General features: G+C 39.4%; 1 long non-coding RNA gene across 1 annotated transcript; it reads left to right on the top strand.

The window, feature by feature from the left end:
- Positions 1-6756: 6756 nt before the first annotated feature.
- LOC134809161 (uncharacterized) lies at positions 6757-13600 on the top strand. Its single transcript, XR_010154183.1, has 3 exons — positions 6757-6920; positions 12031-12315; positions 13316-13600. It is a non-coding gene; the product is annotated as an uncharacterized LOC134809161 (long non-coding RNA).
- The last annotated feature ends 8208 nt before the right edge of the window (positions 13601-21808 follow it).

Raw genomic sequence — 21808 nt, 5'->3', positions numbered from 1 at the left:
AATCAGATTGCTTATTATTATTATTTTTTGCTATTAAGTTGTATGAGTTCTTATATAGTTTGGATGTTATCAGATATATGGGCTGCAAATATTTTCTCCAATTCCATAGGATGCCTTTCCATTTAGTTGATTGTTTCAGTTGATTGTGCAGAAGCTTTTTAGTTTGATGTAGTTCTACTTTTATTTTTTAGCCAGAGAGTCCTGCCAGCCCCTCCTTCCTCCACAGCCTCAGCATTTCAGGGTACATCTCCCGGGGTCAATGCTCTGACACCCACACATCCTTTTTTTATTTGCAAAGCCAACACATCTGCATTGCATCAGGGAAGGTGGCGATTCAAAGACATGAGAGAAAAACAACTGTTGTTTTCATTACCTTCAGAGGAACGAAGAAAGACGGGGCAAATCCCTCCCCATGGAAACCCTACAAACATAAAAATGGTTGAGAAGATGGCATTTTTATACCTTGCTCACTAGAGGATGAAATCAGTGGGTGAACAAATGGTACCTTCTGTGTCATTTTTCTGTGCTGTGAGAACCTGGTTTGAGGTGCCCCTTTAGGAAAAGTTTTTTGGTTTGTTTTGTTTTTTTTACAAAATTCTTGGTTACTTTCCCAGATTCTTTAAAAAAAAAAAAAAACAAACAAAATCTAACCCAAAGGCAAACACACACACTTTTAATTTGAGCTGATTCTAACCAATCCAGACACATTGGTTATGAGCTCCCTCAGAGCCAGTGTGCAGACTTGGCTCCCAACTGCTTCTTCTGAGGCAAAGGGTAATGGAATGGAACATCATAGTTGAGGTATTGGCAAGTGGTGGCCAATTCACAGGGCTCATTGGCAGAGGAGAAACTTGGCAAACCGCAGGCACCAAGAAGGGAAAAGCTCTTGGTATTATTTATAGACGTCTGGGGCTGGCTTGACAGTGACTCAAACTAAGCAAGCAGTCAATTTGGTGGGTGCAGCAAACCAACATGGCACATGCATACCTATGTAACAAACCTTCACATTGTGCACATGTACCCTAGAACTTAAAATATAATAAAAAAATTAAAATTAAAATTAAAAAAAAGAAGAAAAAGAAAACTCAAAGGAGGCTGGGTGCAGTGGCTCACGTCTGCAATTCCAGCGCTTTGGGAGGCCAAGGTGAGAGGATTGCTTGAGGCCAGTAGTTTGAGACCAGTCTGGCAACAAAGAGACCCATCTCTACCAAAATAATAAAGTTAGCCAGGTGTGATGGCTCATGCCTCTAGTCTTAGCTACTCAGGAGGCTGAGGTGGGAGGATCACTTGAGCCCAGGAGTTGGAGGCTGCAGTGAGCTATGATCGTACCACTGCACTCCAGCCTGGGTGACAAAGAGGGACCCTGTCTCAACAATAAACAACAACAACTGGAAGGAGTCATGTTGTTAGATCTTCACAGGAACCTCTTGCTGTAAGTGAACTTTTACCTCTTCCCTTGGCTATGAGGACTAAGCTCTGATTTTTTATCTTACCCAAATTCCTACCTAAGGAGTCTATGGAGTCATGCCCTACAAACCATAAATTCTCATCCGATGGGTTTTATTTGACCCTATATATTGTGACTTACTTTCAATCTGACTCTGGCTTAACATTATGAGAAATGGAAAAAATATTTAACCCCAAAATATATTCCCTTGACATACCTTGAAATTGCCCTGCAAAATCTCTTGTGGGAAAAATCCACATTCTATAGAGAATCCCCTTCCCCCTTTGTTTTCCTTCCTTTCTTTCCAGATCCAGGAGACAATCAACTAAGAGCCAGGCACCCTTTCTTTTTTTTTTTTTTATTTCAAATTGTTTTATTGTTCTCAGAATATTTTTTTAATATATGAAATTGAGGAAAAGACAAAGGAAAGGCTGACTGCCTACCCTACTGGGGCTACTCTTCCAATTTTTGCTGCTATTGGTTATGTATTAATATTCACTGGGTATAAAAAGATGGGCAGCCCCTTAGATCCTTTGTTCTTTTTTTATTTTTTTTATTGTTTACAATTTTTTTTATTATACTTTAAATTTTAGGGTACATGTGCACATTGTGCAGGTTAGTTACATATGTATACATGTGCCATGCTGGTGCGCTGCACCCACTAACTCGTCATCTAGCATTAGGTATAGCTCCCAATGCTATCCCTCCCCCATCCCCCCACCCCACAACAGTCCCCAGAGCATGATATTCCCCTTCCTGTGTCCATGTGATCTCATTGTTCAATTCCCACCTATGAGTGAGAATATGCAGTGTTTGGTTTTTTGTTCTTGCGATAGTTTACTGAGAATGATGATTTCCAATTTCATCCATGTCCCTACAAAGGACATGAACTCATCATTTTTTATGGCTGCATAGTATTCTATGGTGTATATGTGCCACATTTTCTTAATCCAGTCTATCATTGTTGGACATTTGGGTTGGTTCCAAGTCTTTGCTATTGTGAACATTCCATGCTCATGGGTAGGAAGAATCAATATTGTGAAAATGGCCATACTGCCCAAGGTAATTTATAGATTCAATGCCATCCCCATCAAGCTACCAATGACTTTCTTCACAGAATTGGAAAAAACTACTTTAAAGTTCATATGGAACCAAAAAAGAACCCACATCGCCAAGTCAATCCTAAGCCAAAAGAACAAAGCTGGAGGCATCACACTACCTGACTTCAAACTATACTACAAGGCTACAGTCACCAAAACAGCATGGTACTAGTACCAAAACAGAGATATAGATCAATGGAACAGAACAGAGCCCTCAGAAATAACACTGCATTTCTACAACTATCTGATCTTTGACAAACCTGAGAAAAACAAGCAATGGGGAAAGGATTCCCTATTCAATAAATGGTGCTGGGAAAACTGGCTAGCCATATGTAGAAAGCTGAAACTGGATCCCTTCCTTACACCTTATACAAAAATCAATTCAAGATGGATTAAGGACTTAAACATTAGACCTAAAACCATAAAAACCCTAGAAGAAAACCTAGGCATTACCATTCAGGACATAGGCATGGGCAAGGACTTCAGGCACCCTTTCTAAGTCCGATAAGAAACAATTTACAACCTGCTCTCTCTGAAGTCTGCTATCTGAGAGCTTCCTCTGCACAATAAACATGGTCTCCACAACCCTTTATCTTTAATCTGAACATTCCTTTCTGCGGATCCCAGGTCTTTAGACAAACTCAACCAATTGTCAACCAGAAAATGTTTAAATTTCCCTATAGCCTGGAAGCCCCCACTTTGAGTTGTCCTGCCTTTCTGAATCAACCCAATGTATTTCTTAAATGTATGTGATTGATGTCTCATGCCTTCCTAAAATATATAAAACCAAGCTGCACCGACCACCTTGGGCACATGTTCTCAGGACCTCCTGAGGGCTATGTCACAGGCCATGGTCACTCATATTTGGCTCAGAATAAATCTCAAGCATTTTACAGAGTTAGACTATTTTCATCAACAGCTACTTTGGTGTGATTTATGGCTCACCTGTGGTCATCTCATGTTTCTTCTTGATCCACAGGTCTGAAGGTCAACCTGCTCTCATTCTCACCTTCTACTGACTGATGATGGTTTTCATCATACCTTAAACATAGATTTTACTTGTTCTTCAAAATGGTCCTTTGAGGAATCCAGCTGGAAAGACAGTGATACAGGAGGTGAGGTGAGCTGCCCAAGGTCACTAGGAGGGGTGGAGGAGCTGGAACTGCCTCCCGGCCTTGCTCTTCCTACAAGTCACCTGCCCTTGTTGGCCTTGCTGTGGCTCCAGAGTGTGCTCCCTGGTTACCACCAATGCTGGAATGACTGACTGTTCATCCTACCCCAAACCCTGGGTCTAGTGATGTCCAGAGCAGTCTTTCCTGTAGATACATCATTTTTCTCTCTGTGTCAAGTGGTTTTGTTCCTAGTATTTCATGGTTTAATGTCTGAAATAGTGCTTTGAAATTAGGTAGAATAATATTAATAATTCATTCATTCAACAAATACTGGGAACTGGTAATGCTAACAGGGAAACAGGGATGGTGTCAGGCACTGGGGGTCTGAGTGTGTTTAAAATATCTTTCCCAGCTGCCTTCTTCGAGCTGGACGTTCCTTACTGCCAGTGATCCCATCATATTCTAGAAGTAAGATGTGAGCTTAGAGAAGATGGCAGTGAAGAAGGAGTGGGTGAGGCACCAGGTTTACCAACGACGGAGCATCTACTATGAATTGGGCACAGTGGTGGGTGCAGACCACAGAGGGGGCAGAAAACACAGGTGTAGTCCTGCCCACAAAGTCTCCATCCAAATGCCTATGCAGATATTAAACACATAAACATGCAAATACATATTTAATTAAAATGGAGATAATTGCTATAGCTATAGGAACAGAGCAATATGAGAAAGAATAAAAGGAAAGGACTTAACGTGGGGTGATGGTGTTAGGAGAAATTCTTTCTGAGAAAAATGAGGTTTAAGCAGAAACCTAGCAGAGAGTAGGAACTAGCCCAAGGAATTTTAGAGGGAATGGTGTCTCAAGCAGAGGGAATAGCAGGTACCGAAACCATGGGGAGGGGTTTGTGTTTTATCCTAACCAAGAGAGTGACACGATCAAATGTAAAAGGGCTAGGGGGAAACGAGAGATAAAGATGAAGAGAAAGGAGATAAGGGAAATGGGAGGGAGAAAAGGAAGAGAGAGGCATATGATGGGAAAGGAAATGAGAGAAAAGACTCTGAGAAGTATGAAGTGTTGGGTGTTGTCATCATAGGCCTGTGACATCGAAGGAGGTTGGGAGGTTTAGGGTTGAGAGACAGCCTTATAGAGCACAACCATACCCTCAGAGCCAGCTCCAGACTGGGATTCTGGGTGGAGGGAGACCATGGGGGCCTTGGTCATCTTCTGAGACAGAAGTCAGAAGACCTCCCACAGGGCATCAACTGGGGCTCCGCTCCAGGCAGCTCCAAGCAGCTCAAGGTTCAGAGATAATGAGAGAGACCCTTTTTGGCTCTGCCAAACAGAGACCTCATGTCCTTACCCCTGGGGAGGCTAATACTGAATGTTTGTGGCATGCACACACTTCTGGAAAGCCTGGACCCACCAGGATGTGGTTTTGCAGATTGAACAAAAGCCCAGTTCTTTAGAATCTGGGCTTAGAAAATAATTAATTGTCACTTGGTACAATCAGTATTATAACTACAGATATCATCTTATAATAGCTGTATTTCTTATTTTATAAATAAGAGATAAGGATTTGATTAAAAGCTGTTATGAAAACTTATACAAAACTTGGAAATAAGGCAAAAGAATGACTGCATGTCCTTTCAATGTTACAATGGAGTATTGTCTAAGAGGTTCTCCCAAAGTTTATTCAGGCAATGGACCTCTATTAAACTCACTATTTACTATGATATATGGCCCAGACTCTAAGAAGGACGTGCATGTCCTCTAGCCCAGCTATGTGTCCTACAGTGCAGTTATATGTCGCTCTCCTCAATCTTCTTTTTTTTGAGACAGAGTCTCACTCTGTTGCCCAGGCTGGAGTGCGGTGGCACAATCTCTGTTCACTGCAACCTCCTCCTCCTTGTTTCTAGTGATTCCCCTGCCTTAGCCTCCCAAGCTGGGATTTCAGGCATGTGCCACTACGCTCAGCTAATTTTTATATTTTTAGTAGAGTTGGGGTTTCACCATATTGGCTAGGCTGGTCTTGAACTCCTGACCTCGTGATCCACACACCTTGGCCTCCCAAAGTGCTGGGATTACAGGTGTGAGCCACCGCACCCAGTCACCCTCCTCAATCTAACATGTCACTGCCACTTCATACCATAAGCCCAGTGAATTCAGCCTTCCATTAAGTTTCTCTGAATGATTTTGGCCCTTTTATATTAGGCCCTATTTCTAATCAAGTGCTTGATGTCAACTTTAATTATTGTTTGGACCATTTACTCAGCTAAATATATATATATATATATGTTTCTTGTCCAAAAGGTAATTATGGGAATGAGACCAGTCCCCCAAAGACATATTATTTACTTGACTCTCTTTACAAGGCTGCCATAGGGATGCAAAGACAGGAGCAGTTATCTCTTTTTACATGCAAAAGGACAAGTGGAAAAGCACAGGACATATGTCTCACCAACTCCACACTCTCCCTCAAACTAGATCTACCCAGGCTCATGCATTTGAAGCAGCCACTGGGGGAAGATGAGAAGGGAAGAGAGACATCATTTCCTTAGGCAGAAGCAAGAGTTGGAGGTGAAACTTAATTTGAGTAACATTTACTCCCAACAGATTGATTGATTTGGGAAGTGAATTGAACAAATTGATCATTGGCTTGGGGGTTCCGGATATAACCTGCATCTTCGACTATGATTCCAAGACTTCTGGCGCAAATCAATGTGGTAACTTTTGTCCAAAATCCAGCTAGCCAGCCATCTGGATGTGTTGGCATCATTGCTGAGGGTTTTACTGGATTACTGCCTGAATTCAGAGAATCTTTTGGTGTAGAATGTCAATGTTGCTAGTTGAAATGACAATTTTTATATCCCTATAATTGAATTGACTAGATATTTGGGTATGGTATGGCCATAACTACTATCATGATTATAACCTCTCTGGGTCTAGTTTCGTCACTGGTAAAACTGGGAATTAAAATACTATTACAGACTGTTCTCCAACCCTGCACAAATTCATATGTTGAAACCTAATCCCCAATATGATGGTATTAGGAGGTGGAGCCTTTGGCAAGTGATTAGGTCATGAGGGTGGAGCCTTCATGAATGGGATTAGTGCCCTAATAAAAGAGACCCCACAGAGTCACCCCGCCCCTTCCACCGTGTGAGGACACAGTGAGAAGGCACTGTCTATAAACCAGAGAGTGGGCTCTTGCTAGGCACTCACTCTGCTGGTGCCTCCATCTTGGACTTCCCAGCTTCCAGAATGTAAGAAATAATTTTCTGTTGTTTATAAGCTACTCAAGTTATGGCGTCTTGTTATAACAACCTCAATTGTTTAAGATAGATACTCACCTTGCTTCCTTCGTGTGGGTATTTAAAAAAAAGAATGTGAGTATTGATGAGAAAATGGTGAAACTTTATACAATGGTATAACAGGAACTAGAAAACTACCATGAAAGTCCCCATTTGATAGAGGAAAGAGGAGAAAACATTCACGAGTCACTGGCCTATATCAGTGACGGGATCCTCTCAGGCAGGCCTCTGTCCTGGAGGTGATGGGAGCTGCTTCCTTGACCATATTTCTCTACTGGGGAGGATGCAGTTCTTGGGGGTAGTATAGTCACATAATTCACCCTACTCTTGCAAGTTTGAGGCCTCGGTGTAGCTTTACAATCACAGGTTTTTTAAGCCAGGCTCAGAGTTTCTCTGACAATTGCTTCAAAAATGTGGTGTGCTTCTCTTTGGTTTGCTTCCAGTTGGTTCCATGTACCAGAAACAACACCTTATATTCTTTCCCAAATATATTCCTCAAGCTTGCTTTATTTTTTTGCTTCCCAGCCCATACTTCTCTTTTTCCCAATGTAATGCACTTAGATTGAGACCAACTGAATCAATAGGTTTGGGAAGGCAATATTCTTAATCTGAGCTTTGCCATGGGTCTCATCCTCTTTGTTTTACTGAAAAGCCCTAGAGACTTTGCCTTTAAAATCCTTTTTCTTACTATTTAAGGTCCAAAAGCAGTAAGCCTCTCCAACACTCTAAGATCTGCAGTCTCTGAACACTCCCGGTTCCTTTCGCCGTAAACCAAACTTGCTTGAGCTCGTCTCTTTCTTGTAATACTGCAACACCTTGCTAAACCCAGCAATAGCCAACATACACCAACACTGTGAATTATTCCAGAGTTTTCTTTAGAGCCATGGACTCAGCATGCATGTGGTCTGCCTTCGAAGTTATGGAAGGTTTCATTTTAATGAATGTGTTGTCACCACATCAAATGAGTCTCCATCTCTCCTCCTGCTATGTGGGTTACCCCACCACTGCTGCCTGATTAAGCCCATGCCACACAACTTTGGTCTTCTGATTAAGCCCGTGCCACACAACTTTAGTCTTCTGATTAAGCCCGTGCCACACAACTTTAGTCTTCTGAATATGGAAGCATTCCACTTCATGGGACAATTTTCTGTGCTAGTTTGGCCAGGGTAGACTGTGGTAACAAAAAGACTCATAGGTGTAATAGCTCAACACTTGGCCATTTATTTCTCACTTACAGAATACTCCAGGGAGATTCTAGATTAGCAGGAAGACGTGTGTGTGTGTGTGTGTGTGTGTGTGTTTCTGCATCACACAGCCATTTTAGACACCAGTGTTACATATGTGACTTCCAAGCTTGCCTGGGGAGATGGGGCACCATCCCATCAGCTAGAAGGGAAAAGAGGATCACATGTGGGTGATAGCTATGGGTCAGTACTGGAAGCTACACGCATCACTTCAATTTCCCTTCCGTTGGCTGGAACTTATTCACATGGCCACAACTAACTTCGAGGGAGGCTGGGAAAGGCCTTCAAGGGAAGCTGGGAAAGGCAAACTTCAATTTGCTTTCCATTGGCTGGAACTTAGTCACATGGCCACAACTAACTTCAGGGGAGGCTGGGAAAGGTAGTCTAGCTGTGCGCCCAAAAAGAAGAAGAAACAGATTTTTGTGAACGGCATGCGGTATCCACAACAGTGCCCCTTTCTGAGATACCTCATTCTTCACATGTGAAGGGGAGCTAACCTCACAAGTCTATGAGGAGGAGAAGGTGAGACAGTGTTGTGGGACGGCACCCTGAAATGCTGAGCATGGGTAAAGCACACTGTGGAGAGCGTAGCAAAACATCAGGTAAAAAGTAATTGAACAGAGAAACTGTCTCCACATGGACTACATTAGTAATATTTTTCCTTATTTTAGACTATTCCTTTATGGAAAAACATGCCTCTCCATCATCAGAAATAACCTCCAGACATGTTTATACACATCCATGCATACCTTGCACCTAGCAAATAATTTTCTGCTGCCTTTCATAAATTGACACTGAGAGCTTAGCCTTTAGCATGAAAGCTTTCACAATAATGTCATGCCTGAGCCATTTCCAGATACTTTGTCTACAGTGAAAAATGTGAGCTAGAAAAATGAGCTGCTGCTTTTGCCGCATGGCTGTGACACATGCCCCACATCTGTGCCAACTTGGGCCAAAGGTTGGTGGTGGAATCCAATCCTGTAGGGAGATGTTTTCAGGGTGAGTGATGGGAAGTATTGCATCTCTGTGTTCTTTGATCTCTGGAAGGACCCAGGGGATGCAAAGATGGAGGGATGACTTCTGCTAGCTTTCTGGGGTGAGAGAAGGAGGCAACCCTTGCTTTTGGAAACACCTGAGTTAACAAGCTCTAGTGGTAGTGGAGAGGAGTTTCTGGGAAGAAAATCTGAGCATTTAAATGGCAGGTGGATGAGCATTTGACTGAGTATTTGATCAAGTCTCTGCATTTGAAGGATAGGAAGAGACTTTTGTGACATGCAAAGTCATTTGTAAATGGTGGATCTGATTTCATTCTTTTTATTACAAAACAAAGCTTTCATTAAGACCCCTTCCCCCTTCTTCTTGGGCCATATTAGCACAAAAACTGAAAGGTTTGGGCTACCTTCCCAGAACAAAATGAGGGGTGTATGTGTGCACGCATGTTTCTAAATTATCAGATTCTTGTCTGTTTTTCCCTCAAGGTCATCCTGGAGTACACAGAAATAGTAACTATTTTCAATTCTTTCTTTATTTTTTTAAGGTCATGCAACTTTAGTCTTATGCTATGTTTCTTTGTCTAAATACATGGCGTGTGTGTGTGTGTGTGTGTGTGTGTGTAAGAATTAATTGTCCTGCAAAAAGAAAAACAACTGATGAGCCAGATCAGTACTCAAGGAGATGGATTGCTTGTGTTAGTAATATTACTGGTGATATTAGTATTAATGTCATTATCACTATTTATTGCTATAAATATTAGTATTAGTGTTAGATAGTTGGAGTAAATGACCTTTGAGGAGTAAACCAACCCTAAGATTTTAAGATTTTTTGATTTTGTGATATTTGTATTGAATTACCCCTTAGGCTATTATATCACATGCTCAACGCACTTACGTTTGGGTTTGTACCCATTAATTCCCATTTTTACTCACATAGAGAAGGGGAGACAGCATTTTAGGTGGAAGGGACAGCCCATGCAAAGGCCTGGAGGTGGAAATGAGTCTGTGAGGGCAAGGGGACTCCTGAGGAAGTTGGTTCCTCCAGTCATATGTTCACCTTGGACCTTTGGTTGAGACCAGGATTGGGGAGCAGCCCAGCAGGGCCATGTGGACCTTCTTTAAGGCCTGAGTTAGAAGATGGTTCAGTTAAAGTAGGAACACTCATGAAAGGGTGATGTTTCCATTTGGGCCAAACCTGGGGCTAGGTGAGGGTATGCTTGGCAACCTGCAGCCTTCTTGCCCATGAACTTTCGAGAACACAAACATCCTTGCCCTCTTTATGAAGGATCAATAAGGCTAGCCTTACTTTGGTGAAAGTGAATTAGTGCTGTCAGCCAAAGTAGATAACACTTTAGATCATTTCTTTCGTCAGAACTTGGTCAATTCCATGAGCAGCCCAGGAACTCTGCTTAAGAAATGCTAGAAAGACAAATAAAAATGAATGTTGCATTCTTGGAGATGAAGGCTTGGTTTGGGGTTTCCAAACCAACATTCCACACCCGGGCTTCCAGGAGCAGAATTGTACAGACATGTGTGTGCACTTCCTCCTGCCCCAGCCTCCCAAGATGAGGGTTCTCTGGCTTTCATAAGATTCTCAAGGGAGTCCATGATCTTAGAAAGTTAAGGAGCGCTAGTTTGGTACAGAACCTCGATACAAATAGTTCAATCTTTGGTTATATCACGCTTAACTCTTATGAAAATGAGCCACTCAGTTGCTTCATCCATGCCCTCCCTAAAGGGATCCAGATCTTATCCTCTGAGCTGGCTAAGGATTGCCCATCATATCCTTTCCTTGTTTTCTCCTCCCTCTTCAGGCTCAAAAGCTCCCAGACCTGGTCTCCCCCTTGGTTCACCAGCATGGCCACAGTTACAAAACTACACTCATAAGGACCAAACCAACCTTTTTAGGACTTTAGACTGTTGCCATTTATATGTCACTTCAATTATTTGTTCTATCAGTAAAATATTTTTATTTTATGCTTTCCTGGAATTTAATAGACACCAAGCCTGGCTTCCTTCTACACTCCCTGCAGTGATATCCCAGCAACGTTTTTACAAATGCCACCATCCCCGTTACCACGAATAACCAACATTTGTAATCAATACTATCATACCCTATGTTAAATGGGCTGTTTTCTTTCTGTATATTTCTAGATGTGTTTCCTTTGAGCCTTGCAGTATTGCTGGAGGCCGGCAGGAGAGTTGCTCCTCATTATTTTCAAAGATAAGACAACAGAGCAGAGCCTAAAGAGTTAAGTGACTGGCACGCAGTCTGAAGTAAGTTAGAGACACAGCCAGGAATAGAACGAAAGTCTGAATTTCCCTTCTTGCTTCCTGCCACACTATACCTTTGTGTACATTTTTTGATGAGGAGTCAGATTTTATTTTAAGCCACTCCAAGGCCCTTAACTGGCATCTTGTTTTAATTATGCCACTTGCAAACTGAATGTATTATGGTTTGACCACTTAAGTCACTCTGGAGGAAAGCTCTGGAACTGGGCTTTTAATTGGATTGGCTAAAGATAAATCAAGCATAACCACATGTGAATTTCAAACAAATGATTCTATTTTATTAGGCAGATAGAGTGAGCTTTTACCCTTGCACGTTATAGTTACTCATTGTCTCCTATTCCCAACATTGTTAATATTCTTTTCTTTTCCTTTTGTTTATCTGTTCTGCCGGAGGGTTAATATTTCATGGAGTGGAAACTTGGATTATTGCATTGATCTTATTAGGCAAAAAAATGCTGCATTTCCTTTATTTAGCATTCAGGAGCAAGATCTTTGCACCTCTGCCTACTCTTCTCTTTCCTACTCTATGCACAGCAGAGCCAAACCTAGAACACCAGCCAAAGCTTCGGATGGTCTGGAATGTGGATTAAGAGCTGTCTGCATAGCTCAGAACCGGCCCAGAAGGAGGAAGAGAAATAATTCCTAATGTTGTCAAGTCCAACTCTGAAATGTCCAAAGCACTATGGAGCCTCTGGATGGATGGAAGTGACAAAGTCCCTTCCTCATTGTGATTATTGACAAACAACGTTTGCCTGTTTCATCACCTTCTGCAGGTACCAAGTCTCCCTGGTAGAAAGCCAAGTAAGAGATGAAAGTAAAGTAGGTCGCTGTGGGTAGTGTATTCGTTCTATGGATAATTAGTACCAAATAACCTTGTGGACCAACCAGGGTTAGCCCAGTTGGCAAACAAGTGTTTTCATATGTGCTGAAGGGTGCTATGTATGGTGCGGGGAAGTTGGTGGGGTGAGTTGTGTGATGAAGAATATGGAGACCTGGTTACCTCCAGAAACCTTTCTTATTTGAAAGATCTCCATTCTGGGTGTGGCCTGGGGAATGATACTGTAAAGAAGAGGGCTCACCTGGGAAGGAACCAACCCCGTGCAAGAAGGGAGTAGCTGAGGCCAGAACCGTGGCTATGGGATCCTGGGCCTGGAGCCTGGGGAGGAGCAGGGAGGCTCTGGGCCGTGGGGACACATCCTTTTTCATGGAATTTGCCATAGGAATCACATCAGAATGAAACCAGGCTAAAATAGCCTGGTTATTGCCATTCACAATATTTCTAGCGGCCATGTGGTAATCGGGCCACCCTCCAGGATCTCTGTGTCTCAATTAACAAGCCCCATTGCCTCTGGGCAAACCAGTGGAGTCATTAATTGTGATCTGGCTATCCACAGCCTTTCTCATTTAAGTAGGAAAATGTCCAAGGATTCTTGTTTTGGGATTATCTTTCAGGAACCTTTGGGGTGGAAAGAAATCTCTCTATGCAAGTATGAGTTGGCTTATTTCTTTATCACACTGGAAGACCTAGTTTGAAATTTCTCATAAATTCAAATAACAAGCAATACTTTGTCAAACCAGGAAACAAGCTACAGTGGCTAAACTCTTTGGATGTAATATGCCATTAAAGCATTAATGAAATGAGCAAGTGTTTTCAGCGTTCTTTAAGTCAACTCAGGAAATACTTTTTAACTCTTTACCTTGTACAGAGCATGGCAGTCTGTGAAAAGAATTTCAGGAAAGTTCTGTAGTGGGGAATGAAGGGCAGAGGGAGCCTGAATATAGGGTTAATATCTTTCCATTTCTGATGTTTCATTTTAAGCCTGAAAAATCAAGGAGAAGCTGGAATTTGACAGTTAAAAAAGAAAAACATGTTGAAACCTACCACGGCATTATCTGGAGTCCTCACTTCCTAAAATGCAGCACCCCTGCTGGAACAAGTTGCACTCCAACCTAGCTTCTCTTGGTGCCTAAGCTACTTATGAACTGTGACCACATTTGGAAGATGCATGTAATACTTTTTCAGTAGCCTAAAATCAAATGGCCCATTAGGCTGCATACTGGTGACCTTCAGAAATATTCAACAGAGACGACCTTAGAGAGTGGAGGAATTTAATAGTGTGATGCTTTCCACTAGGCAAATAGACATTGAATAGAAGAAAGATTTGCTTTATGGTGGAAGGAAAATTTATCTGATAGGCAATTTCAGCAATGTGGAAGCATAGCCAGGATTTCTCCATAGTGACTGGCTCTCCACAAACTTACACAGCTGATCAAGTTTGCCATTGAGACCCGCAGACCCATCCTCTGCTCCATTCCTTACTTCCAGGAGCTCTGCATTTCAGTCTACAGGGCACTGTCCTTGGATACATATCTGTCAAAAGCTGCTCTTTTCTCTGATGTGACTCTTCTATGATTCACTCCAGCCAGTTGCTCCCATCAGCTTTCTCCATCTTTCACTCCAAATGCAACCAACTGGCCAAGTATTATTGTTTTCTAGCTTTATTCCCCTGTGCTTAGAGATCATACTTTTTAGGATGCTGATACTTTGAATTTTGTTGAAAATTGCTTTATATCCCAGCAGCATATAATCAATTTTGACAAATGTTCCATGTGGACTTAAAAAGAATGTGCATTCTGCAGCTGCTGGATACAGTGCTGTGCTGAAAATCCCCGACTCTAACTATGGATTTGTCTATTTCTCCTTTCATTTCTGTCAGTGTTTGCTTTAGATATTTTGAAGCTATATTATTGGGTACATAAAAATTTAGAATTGTTTTATGGCCCTGTTGGACTGACTCTTCGGTCATTATAAAATATTTCTCTTTATTTCTTATCTACTTTATGCAATAACCATATACCGACATCCTTGCTCTTTTATCTAAGGTATGCATGTTGGATTATATCTTATAATCCTCTTACTTTTAATCTTTCTGTATCTTTATACTTAAAGTGTGTTTCTTATAAGCAATAGTTTTTAAGTCTAATTTCACAATCTTTCTCTTTTAAATGCCATAAGTCTACATATTCATATTTAATGATATATTTGAGTTTAAATCTGTTATTCTACAATTTATTTTCTACTATTAGCCCACCTCTATTTGTTCCTTTTTATCCCTTTCTTGCCTTTTTTTTGACCAATCAAGTATTTTTATTGATCTGTTTTATCCCTCTATTGGCTTGTTAGTTATATGATCTTTTACTATTTTTAAATGTTACCCTCAAAATCACAGCATTTATTCTTGATTTAGAATATAATATACATTAATATTTTACCACTGTTTGTATAATTCAAGGTCTTTAGAACACTTTAACTCTATTTATTCCCTCTGTATTCTATTTTATAAAGTAGGCCTTTGAAATTATTTACACTTCCCTGTTTCTTTATTGTTGTTACTCATCTGTTATGACATCACATCCTTTTATGTGCTTATATTTTGCTTTATCTTTCTGTTATTTAGCATACAATTTAAAGTAATTTTTTCAAGGATTTCTGATGGGATGTTCTCAAGCCTCTGAATGTCTCAAATTGGCCTTCTCTTGCATTTCCACATAAATAACAAGTTCTCTGAATATAAAAGATAGCATTCACAAACTTGAACCCTTATTGATAATCTGATTTTGTTTTAAATCATGAGACTTAAAGGAGTATTTTTTAAATTGTAATTCAAATATTTTCCAGTTTTTGTCTCGAGGGTCTTTTCTCATTTGTTTTACCTGTTACAGTTCTCTATTTATTTATTTGTCTATGCCTTTAAGTGCCAAGCCCTATGCCAAGGATATAACAATGAAAGATATAATCACTGCTTTCAAGTATGCTTGGGGGTTAGATAAATAAAATACTCATTAAAATTTAATAGGTTAAGGACCATAATGTGGGAAAGATAAGGCAGCATGGGCTCACAGAAGAAGAACACAAAGTCCAGATGAGAGTCTCAGGTAAGGCCTCCTGGAGGAAGATCCAGGATCTTCTACACCACAATAATTTCTGGACAGTATTATTATTATTATTATTACTTTAAATCTAGCCTCTGCCTCTCTGAAAACAGCCATGATCATAATTGTAATAAACATATCTTTGTGCCCATGGCTGGGACTCCCTCCTAGTTGGCCTGAGAAAGCCTATTTATCTTCTCAACCAGTTAGTCCAGGAGAAAGTTACAATTGCAGGAGGAATTGTAATTTAATATTATTCGTGGTAACTAACGGCTGGAAGATTGCTCATTGGTCTCAGTACAGCCAGTTGACTGAGTTAGGGCTTTTGAGGAATTGGTGTTGGGAAATTCTAACGCAGAACCCAAAGTTGGCCTCTTCAAGCACAGTGTGATAAACGACTTGTATGACATTTTCAAATACTCTTGGAGGCAGCCAAGCATGACATCTTAGCTTGAACATTTTTCACCTTCCTCTCCCAGCAATGCTTGTTTACAAAGATTGATGAGGCTAAAACAAATAATAAAAATTATTATTTGTCTTAATTTAGTTTTTCCCAGAAGAAGACCTTGAGACAAGGTTTCAAGTGCAAGTTGTGAATTTGGAAGGTGCAGAGAACAGCAGCATTGAAGTGAGGCAGTGAGACAGGGATGGGAAGGGAGCCAGTAAAGGGTTCATTCTTAGGACAGCTACTACAAAGGGCAACCAGAGCTTCATCTCTAGTGGAGACCTCTGATCGCAAGTGTAGAGCACATGCCTTAGAGTTTTCTCACCCAAGAAGCAGAAGATCTAGGATAGCTGTACAGTAGTTCTGCGCAGACCATGGTTGAGGTCTGCTCCCAGAAGAGTTGATACCAGCCCTTGCAGCTGCCCTATGATGAGTGTGGGTAGAGTGGCCTTCAGGGAATTTAGAGAGAACCCTCACACAGAATAGAGATACTGGCAGTCAAGAGTGGGAAGGGGCTCTGTGAAGTAGTAAGGCCTAAGTGCTATGGACAGGGCCAGTGTCTGCTCCTGGTTCTTCATGCCGTTTGTCCAATGCACACCAATCCCCGTAAAATAACTTCTGGGATTTAAAAAAAAATCCCGCTTTCTGGATCCTTGAAGCAAAACAAACGAACAAAACATGTTTGAAAAGCTCAAGCTAAATCATCTCTTCCCTCCTCCTGGAGCATCCAGCAACTCAGGGCAATCCAACATGGTCCCCAGGGCCATCTTTTCTTACCTAGCCTGCCTCTCCTGGGGATAATTAACTTCACTGCCTTTGGCATAGCCCATTTTTCAACCAAACAGTTTGAGGGGGAAAAAATTTATTATTTCATGGAGCAAACAGTTACTGAGCAGCTCCTCTGTTCTCCCAGCAGGGCCGTTAAACACAGTAGTTATAGTACTTTGTGTTTTTTTGCCATTCACAAGCAGCTTCCTCCCTCCTGCAAATTCCCATCACAACAAATCTGTGGTCATGCACAGCCACTCCACTACTCTTATGCCTAAGCCTAACTATGGGTTCTACCCTTAGAAGTTCCCAACACTAATTCCTCAAACTTTCATATTTGTCATCATAAAGTATATAAAAATGATGACATGAATGATTGAAACAATATAATTAGTAAACTATAATTAATAACTATTTCAAACTTTGTCTTATGCAGTTATTATTTATCTTATAAAGCATATTGTATTTGCATTGCAAAATACAGTTTCCTGCTAATTAGCCACAGGATATTAAAAAGTATTGAAAAATGTAGTCAGGCATGAGAAAAATAATAACAAAAATCATAAGTCAGAAAGATGAATATATGCAATCTGTGTTCTCAAAGGAAAGTATAACTTAACTGGAAACAACAACAAAAGATTAAACAAATTTTATGAATACTCTTTTGAATAAATTTCTGATTAATGAGGAAATAAAGGGATTTGAAAACAGCTAATTGCAAAATAATGAGAATCAGAATAATTCACATTTAAGATTATGGAATATGCGTAAAGTTGTTCTCAATAAATTGTAGTATTAAATGCATGTTACATTTTTAAAAGTAAAAGCAAGAGAAAATAATTTCAACTAAAAAGTGAAGAAAAAAGGAACAAAAGAAGCAGAAATAAATATATTAAAATATAAAAACAAAAAGTAAAATTAGCAGCAGGAAAACGCACAATGGCATGAATAGATAGTGAATCTCAGAGAACGTCTTTGAAAAGAATCAGTAAAATGGCCCAGCTGCTGGAAAATCTAATTTTAAAATGCCATAATCAAAATGAAAAAAGGAAAGAAAAAAATGGCTAGAACTTATATAAAAGTTTTTAAAAATTACAGTATAATTAAGTGCTTATATTTTGAAAATCATTTAAGATGGAAATTGTATTAAGAAATTTAGATGACTAGAATTGACTCGATTGGAATCACATGGTTAAATCACTTAAGGAAGAAATTAAGAAAGTTAAAGAATTATTCTCTCACCCCAAAGAAGGTGATTGTAGACTGAAACATTATAAAGCAATGGCAATTAAAACTGGTTCTGGGGATGGAATAGACAGATTGGGCCAGCTAGAATGCTTTGGCAGCAAGAAACAGAAAAATCTGCTTGAAATTAATTGAAACATTAAGGAAATATATTACCTTATGTTATCAGAAAGTCCACAGGTTGGTGGCTCCAAGCAGCACATAATCAATGCCTCGAGGATGTCACCAAGAAGCCCAGTTCCTACCAGGTCTCCATTTAGCATCCTGACTGTGCTGGCCCTGGGCATGGTTGCAAAGTAACTGTGGCAGTTTCAGGCATCATATCCAGACATGATAAGATCTGCAGAAAGGAAGAGTCTGCATCTTCCTTGGGGTTCCATTTAAGGGTGAGAGACTTTTGCCCTATGCCAGCAGATATTGCCTCACATCTCAATGGCCAGCAACGGGTCACACATCCATCCCTAAAATCTTTGGCAAGGGAGTGCCTTAACCATGGTTAGATAATTAAAGACATTGGGTATTGAATTATTCAAACCAATACACAGATTGTTAGAATGAAGACTCCATGTCCGCTCTTGGTGTGTTTCAGGAGTGTTTTAAACTTTTCTTCATGTAAGTTTACATGATTCTTGTGAAGTTTATATTTAGATATCTATATTTTCTGTTGCTAATAAAAACAAAAGCATCTATGCCACTGCATTTTCCAACTCATTGCTGTTGTTATATATGAAAGCTATAGATTCCTACGTATTAATTTTTATAGCCCATTTATTTGCTGCAGTCTCTTTCTGTTTGTAAAGATTTTCAGTTGATTCTTTTAGATTTTCCAGGTCATATTATCCACAAATAGGGAGAATTTAACCTTCTTTTTCCCAGTGTTTATAAATGAAGTATCATGCTTTTGTCCAAAAAAAGTGGCAAATACTTCCAGCACAATATTAAATGGAAAAGGTAATAATGAGCATCCTTATTGTGTTCCTAATTCTACTGTTTACAAATTCCTTTTTAAAAAGTGTTTTAAGAATGGGTCAAATGCCTTTTCAGCATCAATATGTTAAAATTTTTCTCCTAAAATCTATTAATATGTTGTATTAGTCTGTTTTCACACTGCTATAAAAAATACCCAAGACTGGGTAATTTATAAAGGAAAGAGGCTTAATTAGTCACAGTTCCACATGGCTGGGAAGGCCTCAGGAAACTTGCAATCATGGCAGAAGGGGAAGCAAGACAAGTCTTACATGGCAGCAGGAGAGACTAGGTCAAGGGGGAACTTCCAAATACTTTTAAAACATCAGCTCTCATGAGAACTTCCTCACTATCAAGAGAACAGCATGGGGGAAACCGTTGCCATGATTCAATCACCTCCCACCAGGTCCCTCCCTCAATACCTGGGGATTACAAATGGAGATGAGATTTGGGTGGGGACACAAAGCGAAACCATATCATATGCTGACTTGTAATGAATACCTTTCCTAATACTAATCCATCCTGGCATTTCTGAAATGGAAACTTTGTGGTCCTGCTACTAGTCTTTTAATGAGCTGTTTGAATCTAATTGCTGTTGTTATATTTACAACTTTAATATGTATATTTGCAAGTGAGATTAACATGTAGATTTTTTTGTACAATTTTTGTTACATGTTGGTGTCAACGTTATCCACCTTATATAAAAAATTTTGCAACTTTTTATATGTCCTGGAAAAGTTCAAATAGCATTGTAATAACCTATCCTATGGAAGCTTAGTAATAATTCTTATGTGAAACTATCTGGGCTGATATATATGTTCTATGAGTTGATGGAGGCTTATTCTTTAAATACTTTATTTCTCTAATGAAAACTTGTCCATATAGTTTTGTTTCATATAATCATTGTGTTTCTTTTGGAATTAATTTTAGTAAATTATATCTTCCAAGAAAATTATTTATTACATCCAAGTTTTAGAATTTCATTCACATTTGCATATTGAAAACCTACTTGTATAGAATTGTACAAATAGCCTTATTTTTTAAAATTATTAAGTTGTTGAGGTTATTTTCTTTTGCCTTTTCTTATTGTTTGTGCTTCCTCCCTTTTGCTTGATTAAATTTACTGCTTGTCAATCTATTTTATTCCTTTTTTAAGAGAAATAGATCCTAATTTGTTAATTCTACAATTCTTCTAATGCATTGATTTTTGCTTCCATCACTATAAAATTCTTCCTTCTTCTTTTAGTTTATTTTGTGTTTTCTCCCTATTTTTTAAAGTTAGATACTTGGCCGGGCACGGTGGCTCATGCCTGTAATCCCAGCACTTTGGGAGGCCAAGGTGGGCGGATCATCTGAGGTCGGGAGTTCGAGACCAGCCTGACCAACATGGAGAAACCCTGTCTCTAATAAAAATACAAAATTAGCCAGGTGTGGTGGCCCATGCCTGTAATCCCAGCTACTAGGGAGGCTGAGGCAGGAGAATCGCTTGAACCTGGGAGGCAGAGGTTGCGGTGAGCCAAGATCGCGCCACTGCACTCCAGCCTGGGCAACAAGAGCGAAACTCCGTCTCAAAATAAATAAATAAATAAAATAAAATAAAATAAAGTTAGATACTTAATGCATTGATTTACTTAGTTTTAATTTTGTTGATATAAGTATTTAAGACTAAAATTTTTCTGAGCTCTGCTCTGCTTATGTCTCACAGTTCTGATGTGTATTTTAATTCTCATTGTTTTCTGGAAACAATGAGTAAACATAAACGTACTTGCAAATTACCTGGGTATCTTATAAAATGTAGACGCCAACTAAGACCTGGGGCACCCAAGATTCTGCATTACTAACAAGCTCACAAGAGAAACAGATGCTGCTGTTTACAGACTGCAATTTAAATAGCAAAAATAAGGGTTTTATTTTAATTCCCAGTTTTTTTCTGATGTTATTAATTTCTAGTTTCATTGCAATGTGATGATGTGATTGGAGATCATTGCCTGTATTATACTTGCTTCTTCAAATTCATTGAGCTTTTCTGGTGGCTAATATGGGGTCAGTTATCATCAATGATCATGTGCTTTTGTCAAGAAGATGCACTTATTGTTATTAGGATGCAGAGTTCCACCTATATCTACCTCGTTGCTTATTTTCCTTAGTTAATTTTTGTCCACTTGATCTGTCTTGGACCAAGAATGTTAAATTAAAATCCCCTATTGTTAGTGTGTTCCTGTTTCTTTCTCTTTGTAGCTCCTGTACTTTTGCTTTATCAAACTGTATCATTTGGTACTTAGGTACATAGAAATTCAAAGTATTATGTCTTTTTGATAATTGTCACCTTTTTGGAATGATATACTATGTCCTTGCATAGGAATATTCAACATCTAATGAGTCATTTCCCCTCATTAGTTTATTGGAATCGTATTAAATTTATATTAATTTAATCTTATTAATTTAATTATTTTAGAATTAATTTAATATTTAATTAATATGATTCTTATAAAAATACTAACAGCTTACCGGGTATTTTTTTCCTTAGAACTAGACAAACTAGTTCTAAAGTTGATTTGGAAAAATAAGCAAAAGGAGCCAAGAAGATTCTGAAAAGGTCTGGCTCTACCAGGAATTAAAAGTATGGTCAAACTTCAATTAACTACAATGATGTGCTACTGGTTCATGGATAGAAAGATGGATACATGGAATAGAAATATAAGCCTTGAAATGAATCCAGATACACATGGGAATTTAGTATATGATAAAGGTGGCATCTCAAATATATAAAGATTTTTTTTTCCAAAAGTGTATTGGAACAATTGAGGAACCATGTGATGAAAGATAAAGCTGGATCCATATCTCTACTACACGTTCCAAAATAATATAAATGTAAAAAATAAACTAAAATAATTAAGAAAAAAGATAGGTTATTTTACATTAGAGTAGGAAAGATTGTCTAAAAATAATGCAAAA

The sequence above is a fragment of the Pan troglodytes genome, chromosome 21, assembly GCF_028858775.2.
Source record: "Pan troglodytes isolate AG18354 chromosome 21, NHGRI_mPanTro3-v2.0_pri, whole genome shotgun sequence".
NCBI classification, from domain to species: domain Eukaryota; kingdom Metazoa; phylum Chordata; class Mammalia; order Primates; family Hominidae; genus Pan; species Pan troglodytes.
This window is presented reverse-complemented; position numbering and strand designations above follow the sequence as displayed.